Source organism: Macaca mulatta, chromosome 6, assembly GCF_049350105.2.
Source record: "Macaca mulatta isolate MMU2019108-1 chromosome 6, T2T-MMU8v2.0, whole genome shotgun sequence".
Lineage (NCBI taxonomy): Eukaryota > Metazoa > Chordata > Mammalia > Primates > Cercopithecidae > Macaca > Macaca mulatta.
This window is the reverse complement of record NC_133411.1, coordinates 86,357,871-86,370,961: the sequence shown is the minus strand read 5'-3', so window position 1 is coordinate 86,370,961 and position 13,091 is coordinate 86,357,871. Positions and strand designations below refer to the sequence as shown.

The 13,091-nt window shown below is 40.0% G+C and overlaps 1 pseudogene; it reads right to left on the bottom strand.

Annotated features, from left to right (window-relative positions):
- Positions 1 to 4,510: 4,510 nt before the first annotated feature.
- LOC106998820 (E3 ubiquitin-protein ligase RBX1 pseudogene) lies at positions 4,511 to 4,901 on the bottom strand (annotated as a pseudogene).
- Between the last annotated feature and the right edge of the window lie 8,190 nt (positions 4,902 to 13,091).

Here is a 13,091-nt window from a genome sequence, read left to right as displayed (position 1 = left end):
ACGTGAATTGAGGCCATGAGAATGCATTTCTTATACTTAATTTAATGTACTTCCAATTATTCATATATTATATGAAGCCAAAAACTCAGTTTTTTAGTATTTGCTTTTTTTCTCTATATTTTTAGAAAGCCATTGCCAAAATGGTTGTGGTCACCAGCATAATACATCATGATATAGCCCTGTCCTGCGAAGGAATCATAATGCTATGTATGATCTGGAGAGGTAGCACGGCGGAGCCACACCTGGGTTTGAAACCTGGCCCAGTCACTTACTAGCTGTGTGGCCTGGCGGAAGTCCCTTACGCTCTTGGTGGGATAAAGGAGTGGTGTCTTACTTTCCTCACTGGGAAATGGGAATGATAGCTACCTTATGGGTTAAGAACCAGCTCTAGGGTGGTGCGTGACATATCATGGCTCTCAATGAACAGCATTGGGCTTCTGACTTTAGGGACCTGCAACTGATTTCCAGGATGCATGATCTTGAAACATTTCTGAGAGCATCCAGTAAAAACAAGAAGGGGTAGCGTCCTGGTTAGGAGTGCAACAGCCTTTGATACTGGCTCCATGACAGTATGACCTTGGGGAGCCATTTAATGGCTCTGTTCCTTAGAGTGGTCATTCATAAGATGAAAATGCTAGTGCGACCTGTTTTCAGGTCAGTGGAAAAGCCAGCAGTACTGTTCTTAGGTGGAGGATGAATATAAACACTTAATCCAGTGCCTGGCACATAGTGGTTTCCTTACTATTATCTTTATTTTTGTGGGTGCTATGGTTTGGATATGGTTTGTCCCACCCAAACTCATGTTGAAATTTGATCCCCTTTGTGGTGGTGTGGGGAGGTGGGCCCTAGTGAGAGGTGTGTGAATCCTGGGGATGGATTCCTCAGAAATAGATTAATGCCCTACCGTAAAGGTGAGTGAGTTCTTACTCTTGTGGGATGGATTAGAATGGGGTGGGTCGTGAGAAAGAGCCTGGCTCCTTGGTTTCTCTCTTGCTTCCCCTCACACCATGTCATGATTTCTTTTCACACACCAGCTTTCCCCTTTTGCTTTCCACCATGAGTTGAAGCAGCCTCAGGCCATCACCAGATGTGGACCCAAACTTGAACTTTTCAGCCACCAGAATCATGAGCCAAATAGACCTCTCTCTCTTTCTTTTAAAATAAACTACCCAGTCTTAGATATTCTGTTACAGCAACACTAAATGAATTAAGACAGTGGAGTTCAGATGTTTCCATTTGTAACTGAGTTTGTTAATCTATTATCACCCAAAGCTTAAATAAGGGGAAATGGGGAAACTGTAGGTTATTTTGACAATCTTTGAAAAAGTAGAGCATACTCTGTTAGGGAAGGGGCACCTAACCCTCTTGTAAAAGGAAGGAAAAAACAGCAGGACTTAGAGTAAATTTTAATTCCCCTGACTACAAGTAGAAAGTGATTTCAGCTGCTTTCGTAACCCAGTGCAAATACTGCGCTCCAAACTCAGGTGGAGTCTGTGTTACTTTATATAGAGATATGATATATCTCACATGTGTATGTGCAGGTACAGCTAGGTATATTGTCCAACATAGAGATGAGAAATAGAGTTCAAGGGCTGGTTCAGGCCAAACGAGGTCTCAGGATAAAAATATCCAGCATCTACAACCTGTAATTGACACTCGGGAATAATTATTCTATGATAATCAGAGACTGGGTTATCACGTGATGTTATAATTCTGAGATTTGTTTTTTGCAAAATCATGTCTGTTTACTTTTTACTTTATTTTTCTTTAATAAATAATTGAGGCTGGTGTTCTTGCAACTCAGGAAATTGATGATAACCTACTCAGCTATCCAGGGGAAAGGTCTATCCTAGATCTTAAGGGGAGGCTTGAGTAAAGAGAGTGGACCATCCTCAGGCAGTAGCCTAGTTCCGAGCATCCCAAGCCCACTACAATAAAAAGGAAACCATGAATGACTTTGGCTTTAGAAACCTGCTTCTTATATAAAAATGTCCTCGCAAATTAAAAAGCATGAAAAAAGAGATGTAGTGCACTTGTCAACAGGGCTATCTCCACATTGTTATGAAAGTATTCATGACTTTTGAGAAAGTGTTTTTTCATGATCTGGCCTATCTTCATACTTTTTTTGTACATAATATAGAATTCTGAATTCACAATAATTTGAATAAATGAGCTGCAAAAATTAGGGGGAAAGATTGGTTTGTAGAGCACTTTCTTGTGTTGAGACAACTATATTTTCAACTGAGTAATTGAAAGGTGGACATGCTGGATTTATGCCTTAAGGCCACCAGTTTTTTTTACAGTTTTATGGTAAGGATTTTGTTTTTCAAAACTTGCTTGTGGTTGTAACCACTATTTGAATCTCTTGCTTGTGGCTGTAACCACCATTTGAATCTCTGCAAGAAATGGAAGAAAAGTGATTGCGATTCAACTTCCATTGAAAATGCTGTTGCATTGAGACTTCCATTTCTAGTAGTGTAATGTGATGACATACCCTGAATGATCCTCCCAGTGAAAATAACTAAAAATTTGGGGTAGAAATTTTAAAATTAAATGAATTATTGAGCTGGCAAGAAAGCAAGAAATGTATAGAGACCAAATATAAAGTGAAAGCCTGTGCTCTGAGAGGGAAGCGAGTGCCAAAGCTATATTATACCCTGAAAGTGTCTGATAAAACCTGGGACCTTAAACTTCTGTTGTATCAGCATCATGGGTTGAAGAGATTAAGAAAAGCCGTCCTAGGGTGAAAAGCCCAGCAGGAAACCTTTCAAAGAAAACTGAGACCTCAGGAGTCGCACCCTCAGTGTAGGGTAGCTTAGACATAAACCCTCCTCCCAAAAGGAGAGAACAAGAAACTTGCCTCTCCTGATTTTGGCTGTGGTGTAGAGGAGAACACCTCTAGGGGAACTCATGTGATTTTCTGGTTTGTTTTTACACTTTCCCACAAAATTTAAAAATTTGTGGAAATTTTGAGCCTGCAAAAAAGTTGAAAGAAAGGTACAATGAGGCTAAGTGCAGTTGCTCATGCCTGTAATCCTCGGACTTTGGGAGACTGAGGGAAGAGGATTGTTTGAGGCCAGGTGTTCAAGACCAGTCAGGGCAACACAGACCCCGTCTCTACAAAATGTACAAAACACAGACCCCCTGTCTACAAAAAATACAAAAATCTAAGCTGGATGTAGTGGCGCATGTAGAGGCTGAGATGCAAGGATCCCTTTAGCCTGGGAGTTTGAGGCTATAGTGAGCTATGATTGTGCATCCAATCATAGCCTGGATGACAAAGACCCTGTCTCTAAGAAACAAAGTACTATGAACAGTGCTCTTAGAGTCACTACTTTATTTCATATGCCTATACATATGTGTGTATGTGTCTGTGTATAGATAATATGTTTTTTCACTTATTAACATACTTTTATTAAAATCAACTATTTTTCAAAACAAAAAAAATTTAGTGATAACACTAGCATTGTTTTACCTTTTTGCAGATCTCTTTTATGTCTGACAATGGAAGACAGTTGGATTCTCAAGTCTGCTTCTTCATTTGATGCACTGCTTTGGTGAAAGTATATGAAGAAAAAACTAGTTTCGCATAGACTTGCAGTTGGAGGGAGCACTTCATGAACCCCCTGACAGGGTCTCAAGTACCCCCAGGAATCCTCAGACCATATTTCGAGAACCACTGCAACAAACAAAACCATTTCTCAGTTGAAGATTCTCTATAGCTACCAAATTAGTACTAGAATTGGCAATTCCTTCTGTGGCCCAAAACATTTTAACAAGTTGTGATGAGGTAGTGGTGGTAAAGGAAACTTGAACTCTTGTGGTAATTCAATTTTAGGTGACATCAGTTTTTAAATTGAGTTCATATATTTGCCAGCCAAGATTACATATTACAATTTTTTAAAACTTATTTTTATAAGCTAAGAAGAGAAAGCAACATGTCATATGCACGCAATGTTTACATTTGAATAGTGGTTTTGCATCTTATAAAGCCTCTTTCTGTGCCCCATGTAATGCCATATAGTCCTTAGAAGCCCACATTATAGAGGAGGAAAGATCAGGGTAGAGAGGCAACTTGTCTGAGATTGCCATCAGTAGCCAGGCTATGCAACCAGGACTCAGAGCTGGGTCTGATGACTGAATCCCACGTTCTCTCCTCATTCAGCTGCCCACTGCTGTCACACCAGAGCAAGACAGGGCTGACTGCTGTTTTCAGGGTCAGTGATCCACATTCCCCCCTTGTACAGTTGGAGTCCTCTGACTAAGCAATGCACTCACAGGACAACCCTGCTCCGGCTCTAATGAACACACATTTCACTTTCAAAATGTGGCTTTTCAGCCTTGGAAGAGGGGCCCCTTCATTTATGTTCACTTTTTTCCCACATACACAAGAGACAGCATTTGCTCTAGAATCCAACTGGACTTTATTTGACACAGAATACAATGTGGCTGCGAGAACAGCAAATGGAAAAGACAGAGCAGAAAAGACACAGTTCTATCTAATTTATAATTAAGTGACAGAAGGGCAAGTCATTAAATGAATCACAAAACAGTTAAACTTGATAGAAGAAATCTTTTTCTGGTACCCATACTTTTGGAATTCCCACTGTCTGTTGTCCAACAGACACAGCTGTTGTGTTTTGAGCCAGTGAGAGAAGCAGTGGAAGTGAAAAGGATGGTTACAGGCACCCCGTGCAACAGTACACGCTTCTGAAGTGGCAGACTCTTGGTTAACTTGACATTCGTTGCAGATCCCTGCTGTGATTCCTGCAGATGGCACAGTTATTAACCACAACATCCCAGGCCCAGAGGGCTAGCTACTGTATTTCACTTTTTTACTTCAAAGCACTGCTGTTGGTACTGCTTGGGGTATCCACATCCATTGCCGCTGCCATTTTGGACCGGGTTTTTTTGTTTGTCTGTTTGAAAGCCAGTTATAAGCACAGGATACTTTGCCCTTCAGTACTTCAGCAGCCATCTCCTAGATGAAGGACATCTCTTGTATAATTACAATATCCTTATCTCACTTAAGAAAAGTAATGATAATTCCATAATGCCATTTAATATACAGTTTGCATTCTAATTTTCCTAAGTGACTCCCAAATATCTTTTATGACTTAAAAAAATCCAGAAGTCAATGAAGGGCATGCCTTGCATTGGACTGTTGTCTCTGTAGTTTCTTTTAATTTCTAAGTTATCTTATAAATTAAAGTGTGCGTGTGTGTGTGTGTGTGTGTGTGTGTACAACTTTTTTAAAGAATCCAGGCTCTATAGAATGTCCTAGATTCTGTCCCATAGTCTTGATTTGATCAATTATTTCTCATGATTAGATTCAAGTTAAATATTTTTGTCAATAATACCTCATAGTTGATGTTGCTTCTTGTGGTTTTGTAGTTCCAAATTCATGCTACTATAGTTGAGCCAGTGAGAAATGCAGTGGAAGTGGAACGCATGACCAGAAAGAAAAAAAAAAAAAGTCAAAGAGAGCACTGGTAGTGCTCCCAGGCAATTGAAGTAAAAGAAAATCCTTTCTGAAGGACCCCAACTTTAACCAGTTCTCAAAAAATCCTACAGATAACATTCTAAAGAATACGAACTCCCCTCCCAACAAACAAAGTATACTAGGCAAAACACGCACCAAGTAAGAACCAGAGGAAACAGCAGACAACAACATCACACTTTCAGAGACTTGCAGATATTAGAAATATGAGAAGTAAACCATACAGTAAATATATTTAATATGCTTTAAGAAATAAAACAGACATCTGAAAATAATGACAAGAAATAAAAAAATGTTTAAAAAATAAGTATATTTGGGCTGGGCACAGCGGCTCACACCTGTAATCCCAGCACTTTGGAAGGCCGAGGTGGGCAGATCACCTAAAGTCAGGAGTTCGAGACCAGCCTGGCCAACGTGATGAAACCCCATCTCTACTAAAAATACAAAAATTAGCCGGGCATGGCGGCAGGTGCCTCTAATCCCAGTACTAGGAAGGCTGAGGCAGGAGAATCAATTGAACCCAGGAGGCAGAGGTTGCAGTGAGCCGAGATCATGCCATTGCACTCCAGCCTGGGTGACCCAAAGAGCAAAATTCTGCCTCAAGAAAAAAAAAGTATATTTGAACTGGAGCTTCTGTAAGTGGAAAATATAATTTAAATTAAAATCAATGTATGAATTAAACAGCAGACTGGACACAAAGAGATAACCAGTGAAGTATAAGATAAATCTAAAGAAATCATATAAAATATAGTATAGAGAAATGAGATTTCAAAATATAATAAGAGAAAAGGAAGATAGAGTTTTTGAAAAAGTCCATATACCTAATTGGAGCTCTGGAAAAAAATAGTAGAAAGAATGGAAAAGAGACAATATTCCGAGGAAAAATGGCTGAAATTTTTCCAGAATTGTGGAAAGATGCTAAGCCAAACCACAAGCAGATAAATATAAATAAAATAATTCCTTGGCACATTATAGTGGAAGTTCAGAACAACAAGGTCAAAGAGAGGATCTATCTTAAAAGTAGCCAAAGATAGAAAACAAATCACCTCAAAGGAATAAAAATTAGAGGTATAGCAGTGTTTCTAACAGCATTAATGGAAGACAGAATATTATTTTCAATGTGTCAAAGAAAAAAAATAGATCAATCCCAAATCCCACAGTTAGTAAAAAGATCATTTAAGAATAACAGTAAAATAAAAGACATTGAAGACAAACAAAACTGAGTATAGATCCTCACAAAAGAAAATTTTGAAGGCTATAGTTGAGGCTCACAGAAAATGAATCCAAATTGAAAGCCTGAAATGCAAGAAGAAATGGTGAGCAAAGACATTTATAAATAAATACACTGAAACATTGGCCATATAAAATAATGGTGATGATAATAATAATAGGATTTAATTTGTAGAATTAAAAAGCAAAATAGAACTAAAACACTCAACTAAAACACAATGGCATGAGAAGCAATTCGATACAGTCTTATAATCCCCTTGTAGTTTTCAGAAGCAGGTAAAAAGATTTAAACTTAGATTTTATTAAATATTAAAATATTTAAGTTAACCTCAAATGAATAGACAGAGGATGTATTATTTAAAAATCAGTAGATGGAAGAAATTGAACGAAGAACAAAATTCCTTTAAAAAACACATGTTTTGTTGGGTTGCATGTTATTAGATTATATTGTGGTATTGTGTCATCCATATTACTGAGATTTTCTTATATAGATTAGAGTGCCAAGAAAAAGCTTTCTTTATTTGGGGAGGTTTTCTTTATGGTATTATTTTGTACCTATTATAATTTCATTTATGCTTTTGCCAACAGGAAGCCCAGCTTGAATATTCCATTTTAATAATTATGTAGGAACTAGCATTCTATACATCTTTCTAATTCTAACTCCTCCTTCCATCTTTATCATCTAACATTTATTTTTATTTTTCTTAATCCTGATTTTTATCTTGTGTTTTATCATCTGTCTTAAAGGCTTTGGAACAAATTAAGTAGGAATAAACCAACATAATTGAATGGATCAATAAATAAATATAAAATGATTAAAGCAAATAGAAGATTGACATCTGGGAAGCGGAAACTCTTTTGCTCTGTTGTTTCTTCATTAGTGTCAGCACAGGGAGTGTGTATGGGTTAATCTATCTGTTTTGAATCAGTTCATCCAAGGTTGGAATTTTAAGCAGTTTGTCTATGCTTGAGGTTTTGGGTAGCTGCGGGCAGTGCAAATCACTAAAAGGACAGGCAAAATCTATTATGAAAAGAAAAAATAAAAACTTATCACCTCACATTACCAATACTTCACTGATCAATTTTTAGGGCTAGCAGTACTATAATTCTAAACACAATAATATGTGTATATTATTCGTTCATAATTTATCAAGAACTCAGTTTGGTCTCTCGAACAGAAATTGTCATCAGTAAAGAACCTGCCCTGCTTTCATACAATGAAACAGTTGAATTTGTTATAAGATTTTGTCTCACTGGATTCATTTTGTGCTAAAAATAATGCCATTTCGCAGACCAATCCCACTCAAAAAAATCAGTGGAACACAGAAAAAGAACACAGAAAATAAAAATGATATGAAATAAAACATGATGACATTTCAACACTACAGCATAGGTGTTATATGGGAGGAAGGCAACAATGGGGTGACCCAAGAATTAGGCTATGAAAGGACACAGCCCTTCACCAGCTGGGCACATATAATGGGTCAAAACAGTAGGCAGTCCCATCTTCCAGAGAAAAGAAACTTCACTTTAATCTGTCTTGATTAAAGACATCAACACGTTTAAGGCAAGACCATGACAATCAGAAAGGGAATCGGTGAGTCATTGAGGTTTGGAAATGTGTGACAGAGGAAGAGTCAGTGAGGCAAAGTCTGGCAGTGGACGCATGAATACTGTCCAGGGAAGGGTCTTCCTGGCCCCAAAGACAGCCCTTTTGGTCCAAGAGGCAAACAGAAGCACATGGTGGAAATGGACGCATCATGTAATTATAGGCTGACCCCATTAAACATTACTCTTGTTGCTTGTTAAGCAACTTTCTGTTAAATTGGCTTCCTTGCAGTTTGTCTAAGAATGTACTTGCCAGACTGATGCTAATGCTCACCTCGTAAAAGACACCTTGCCTTTTAATGACAACACTGGCAGTCTGCTTATTATTCTTCAGCTTCTTTCAGGCACTGACAAGAGTTTCTGCATCTCTGAGACCGAAGGCTTGACCCTGGTCCCTGGTGCCTTCATCATGGAAAGGAACATTTGCCTTGGGAGCCAGCATGCCAGTCTTCCCTCCAACAGCTGACCTTCCCCAGGGACCTTCTCCGTGAATGCTGACAACCAGCAATCATTTTACTAATGATGAGGATGATGGTGTTCCAGTGAAACACAGTATTATCAGGAGGTTTCTTATCAGAGGGGGAAATGTTCCAAAGGCATAGGGGTGGGCACCAGAACATGGACTTATCCCTCCTATTATACAGCTCACAGGGATACTGGTGATCTCACTCCCCTCAAAGGTGAGACAGGCTTCAGCCCTTGAGGGGGTGTCCTCTTACCTCCCTAAGTACTTGTAGGCCTTTACAGAGGGTCTCCCACTGTGACCAGGCCATGCAAGCCCCACAAGGGCATACTCACCTTGGCTGAACCTGATAGCTGGATCATCTAGGGGAAGGCCACACCTGAGATGCTCAGCCCCTACTTAGCTCTTGCTGCCACCAACTCAGTACTAAAGAAACCAAAACTTTCCCCATCCCCTAATTGGATATTCATTTCAATGCCAAAAGGAAAAGCATGATAGGGTTACACCTTTTTATATTGCTTCATCTCTTCTCATCTAAATTTGGAAAATGTTCTAAGGTTGAGTACTGAATGTTAATTATTTTAGAAGATGTAAAGTTTCCATTAAAAGATTTCTTGCCAGAATGGTGACATTTCCAAGTTTTTGAGAGTCACCACATTTCAACTGGCAAGGAGTGTTAGCGAGACCTTGGCTTTATCTGAATCTGGTAGTGATGAAATAAAATTATCAAAGAAAATACATCAGTTATTGAGTGCTACTCTTTTTCCTCCTTTCTATACATAATAAGATTTGAAGAGATCAACTGACAAACTTGGATTAACACCTGGTTCTCCAGACCGCTGGTTCAGTGCTCTTTCCACTTTCTCATTGAAATACACGGCTGTAAATGAAGCTCTTAGTTTTATGCTTATGGTGACCCCAGATAAGAGAAGTATACTACATAGTTCCTTGGCTATTTTCCTCACTCTTGTCCAATTCAAAGTCTCTTCTTCACATTCTTCACACCCCAAATGTCTGTACCTTGGGCTATAACCCTTGCATGGTCATAAATAAATACCAGCAGCTATTCCATGGTATCAGACACTTTCTCCCTCTCTTCCCCCAAGTACTGGCTAACACCACATCCTTGGGCTCGAGTACCACTCTTGCTGGGCCTAAGAGGTATCTGAACTCCCTAACATCTCAATCAGTCTCAGAATGTTGATGCTTCCAAGGGTCCTGCTGTATCCACGGAACACCATTCTGCTTGTTCCAGAGATCCCACCACATATTCGAGGGACCATTGTCATGACTGCTAGAACCATCAATACCTCTTTTGGGAACCAGAGCTATGTCTACTAGATACCATTGGCACATCACCTGAAGACCATGGTCATATCTGCGGAAGGCCACTGTTACATCCATTGAGTACCACCTCTGATGCTTTGGACACTGTGAGATTCCAAAGCTGGGCAGCATTTGAAGCCAAGTTTGAGACGTTGTCTCTTTCCTGGTTAGGTGGGACATATGTGTTATAGGAAGTGGTGCTGGTATCAAGACAACACTGTGCTGTACCCCGAAGCCTTAAGGAGTTTTTACTGAAACAATTCTTTTCACAATTTACTTACAATCCCTCCTCTACAGGGGACTCAGTGATGAATTACAGGGAAGCTGGGCAAGGAGACATAGCCAAGAGCTAGGCTCCAAGCTACGTTTGGAATCTCTCCTTCTGGGGTTTTGTTACTGGATCAAGTTGACCTTCTTCTTACCTTAGGGTAAACTTCCTTCAAGGAGGCTTACTTATGGGGTATCTACTATTAGAACTGTCATTTATCAGTGCTTACTACGTTCTAGGCCCTATGCCAAGAACGAATTATACATCATTTAATTCTCACAACAGCCTTGTGAAACTATTATTATGTCTCTATTTTACAAATGAGGAGATGAAGGTTTAGAGGGGATACAGACTCTTCCAGGGCCACAAAGCTAATAAATGATAGAGCTGGAGTTTAAACCCAGACCTGTGGAATACTGGAGCCTGCTTTCTCAACCCCATGCTACACGGACAGGGTGCAAATATACCCTGGGCAGGCTGCCACCTACCCACTATCACACACGCCCAGCTATAGCTAAATCCCAGAGGCAAACATAAATAGCGCTCAAAGTGGGGCCCTTCATGGAGATACCACTGTATTCTTAAAATAGGAGAATGCAGAATCCTGGCTAGACCCCTTTGGGTTTAAGAAATTACACACTTTTGGCCAGGCATAGTGGCTCATGCTTGTAATCCCAGCACTTTGAGAGGCCGAGGCAGGTGGATCACCTGAGGTTGGCAGTTTGAGACCAGCCTGACCAACATGGTGAAACCCCGTTTCTACTAAAAATACAAAAGTTAGCCCGGTGTAGTGGCGGGCACCTGTACTCCCAGCTACTTGGGAAGTTGAGGCAGGAGAATTGCTTGAACCAAGGAGGCAGAGGTTGCAGTGAGCCAAGATTGTACCATTATACTCCAGCCTGGGTGACAGAGTGAGACTCTATCTCAAAAAAAAAAAAAAAAAAAAGAAAAGAAAAAGAAAAAGAAATTACACACTTTTGATGGGGGAGCGGGGCAGAAACTTGCCTTGTTTTGAGGATCCCTTGGCCCTGCCAATATGCAGCTGAGAAGTCTCATGTGTTCCAGCACTGGGTTTCTGGGAGATGATGGGGATGAGGGCACAGGGGAGAGGAGAGAGGATGTCTAGCAGGGTCAAGTGCTGCACAGGAGAGTCCCAAGACGGCCCAGTGGGACCTTGTGTGACAGCCCCAGTCAGTCAGGGTAGAGATTTTCAAACACACTTTAATCTGAAGATAGAATGCCACTACTTAAGTAGAGTGAAATTTCCTGGGTTGTGAATCTGGATCTTAGTTCCAGCATACTTTGCAGATGGGATGAGGCTTTCTCATTAGGTGTATTTCTGGTGTTTGTTGTGGGGACACTCAGATTGTCTCAAGTGATGGACACTGATGGCCAGGAAACCAAGGCAAAGAGAGCCCAGGAAATCACAGCCTTGGAGGGGGCCTGTGAGGGGAAAGTGAGAAGCCCTGAGTCTTGATAAGCTTCTTAGTTTCAACCTCTAGTTGAAATGTGCCTCTGGGGAAGAGACCAAGCACACCTCTAGGAGCTCATAACCATTTGAGAAGTCAGACATTTTATGGTCCCTCCTACTCCCTCTGTTTAGGTTTCTAGAGTTTTAATGTGTTTTTCCTGTTGTACACACCACATACCCCTCTCCCTGTCCACAAGAGGAGGATCACATTAGTTGGTTAGATGCCCACACTACCTCATACGGTGTCACTACCAGTTAGAGTTTTATTACTAGGTTTCCTCATAGGCTACTGATAATCTTATGCTTATCCTACAGGTGGTGGTTGCTTTATGTTCGTTTCCAATCCCTGGTTCAATCAGTGGCAGAGGCTGGTCTGGCTATTTTGTTCAGAAAGACGGGGCGTGGGCCCTTAAGTATTTCTTGGTCTCCTTCATTTTTATTTTTAAATTTTATTTATTTATTAACTTTTATTTTAGGTTCAGGGGTACACATGCAGGTTTGTTATATATAGGTAAATTGCATGCCATGGGGGTTTGGTCCTCAGAATATTCTGTCATTCAGGTAATAAGCATACTTTGGTCTCCTTCTTTTAAACAGAACATTATTATGTTAAAATCCAATCAACGCTAACAGAAAGTGATACATTTTATTGTATTCTTTTATTATTATTATTATACTTTAAGTTCTAGGGTACATGTGCATAACGTGCAGGTTTGTTACATATGTATACTTGTGCCATGTTGGTGTGCTGCACCCATCAACTCGTCAGCACCCATCAACTCGTCATTTACATCAGGTATAACTCCCAATGCAATCCCTCCCCCCTCCCCACATTTTAATAGTGCTATCTTGGGTCAATACAATTACTGTTTGGGTTTCTTTTAATTTTTTTTGAAGAAACAGAATCGTTTCTCAGCATATTTTATCTTTTACCTTAAGTGACTTTTTCTGATATGTAGCAGGTCTTAGGAAAAAAAAAGCATGTAAATATCAATTGTCCTTGTGACTTGGGGTTACAGGTGCAGGTTGTAAGTGTGTCCTTACAGTGAAGCGTGCAGTGAAGCCCCTTCCTGCAGAGCTCTGGAGAGTCGTCCCTGGCTCATTCTGAAGCCTACCTAAGTTTGGTGTAGTCCTCACTATTTAAAATATATTACTGGATGAGCAGTTTCTCAGTTGTTCTTATCCCATTTTTAGCTCTCTTTCTGCTTCTGTGTTTGGTGGGTTG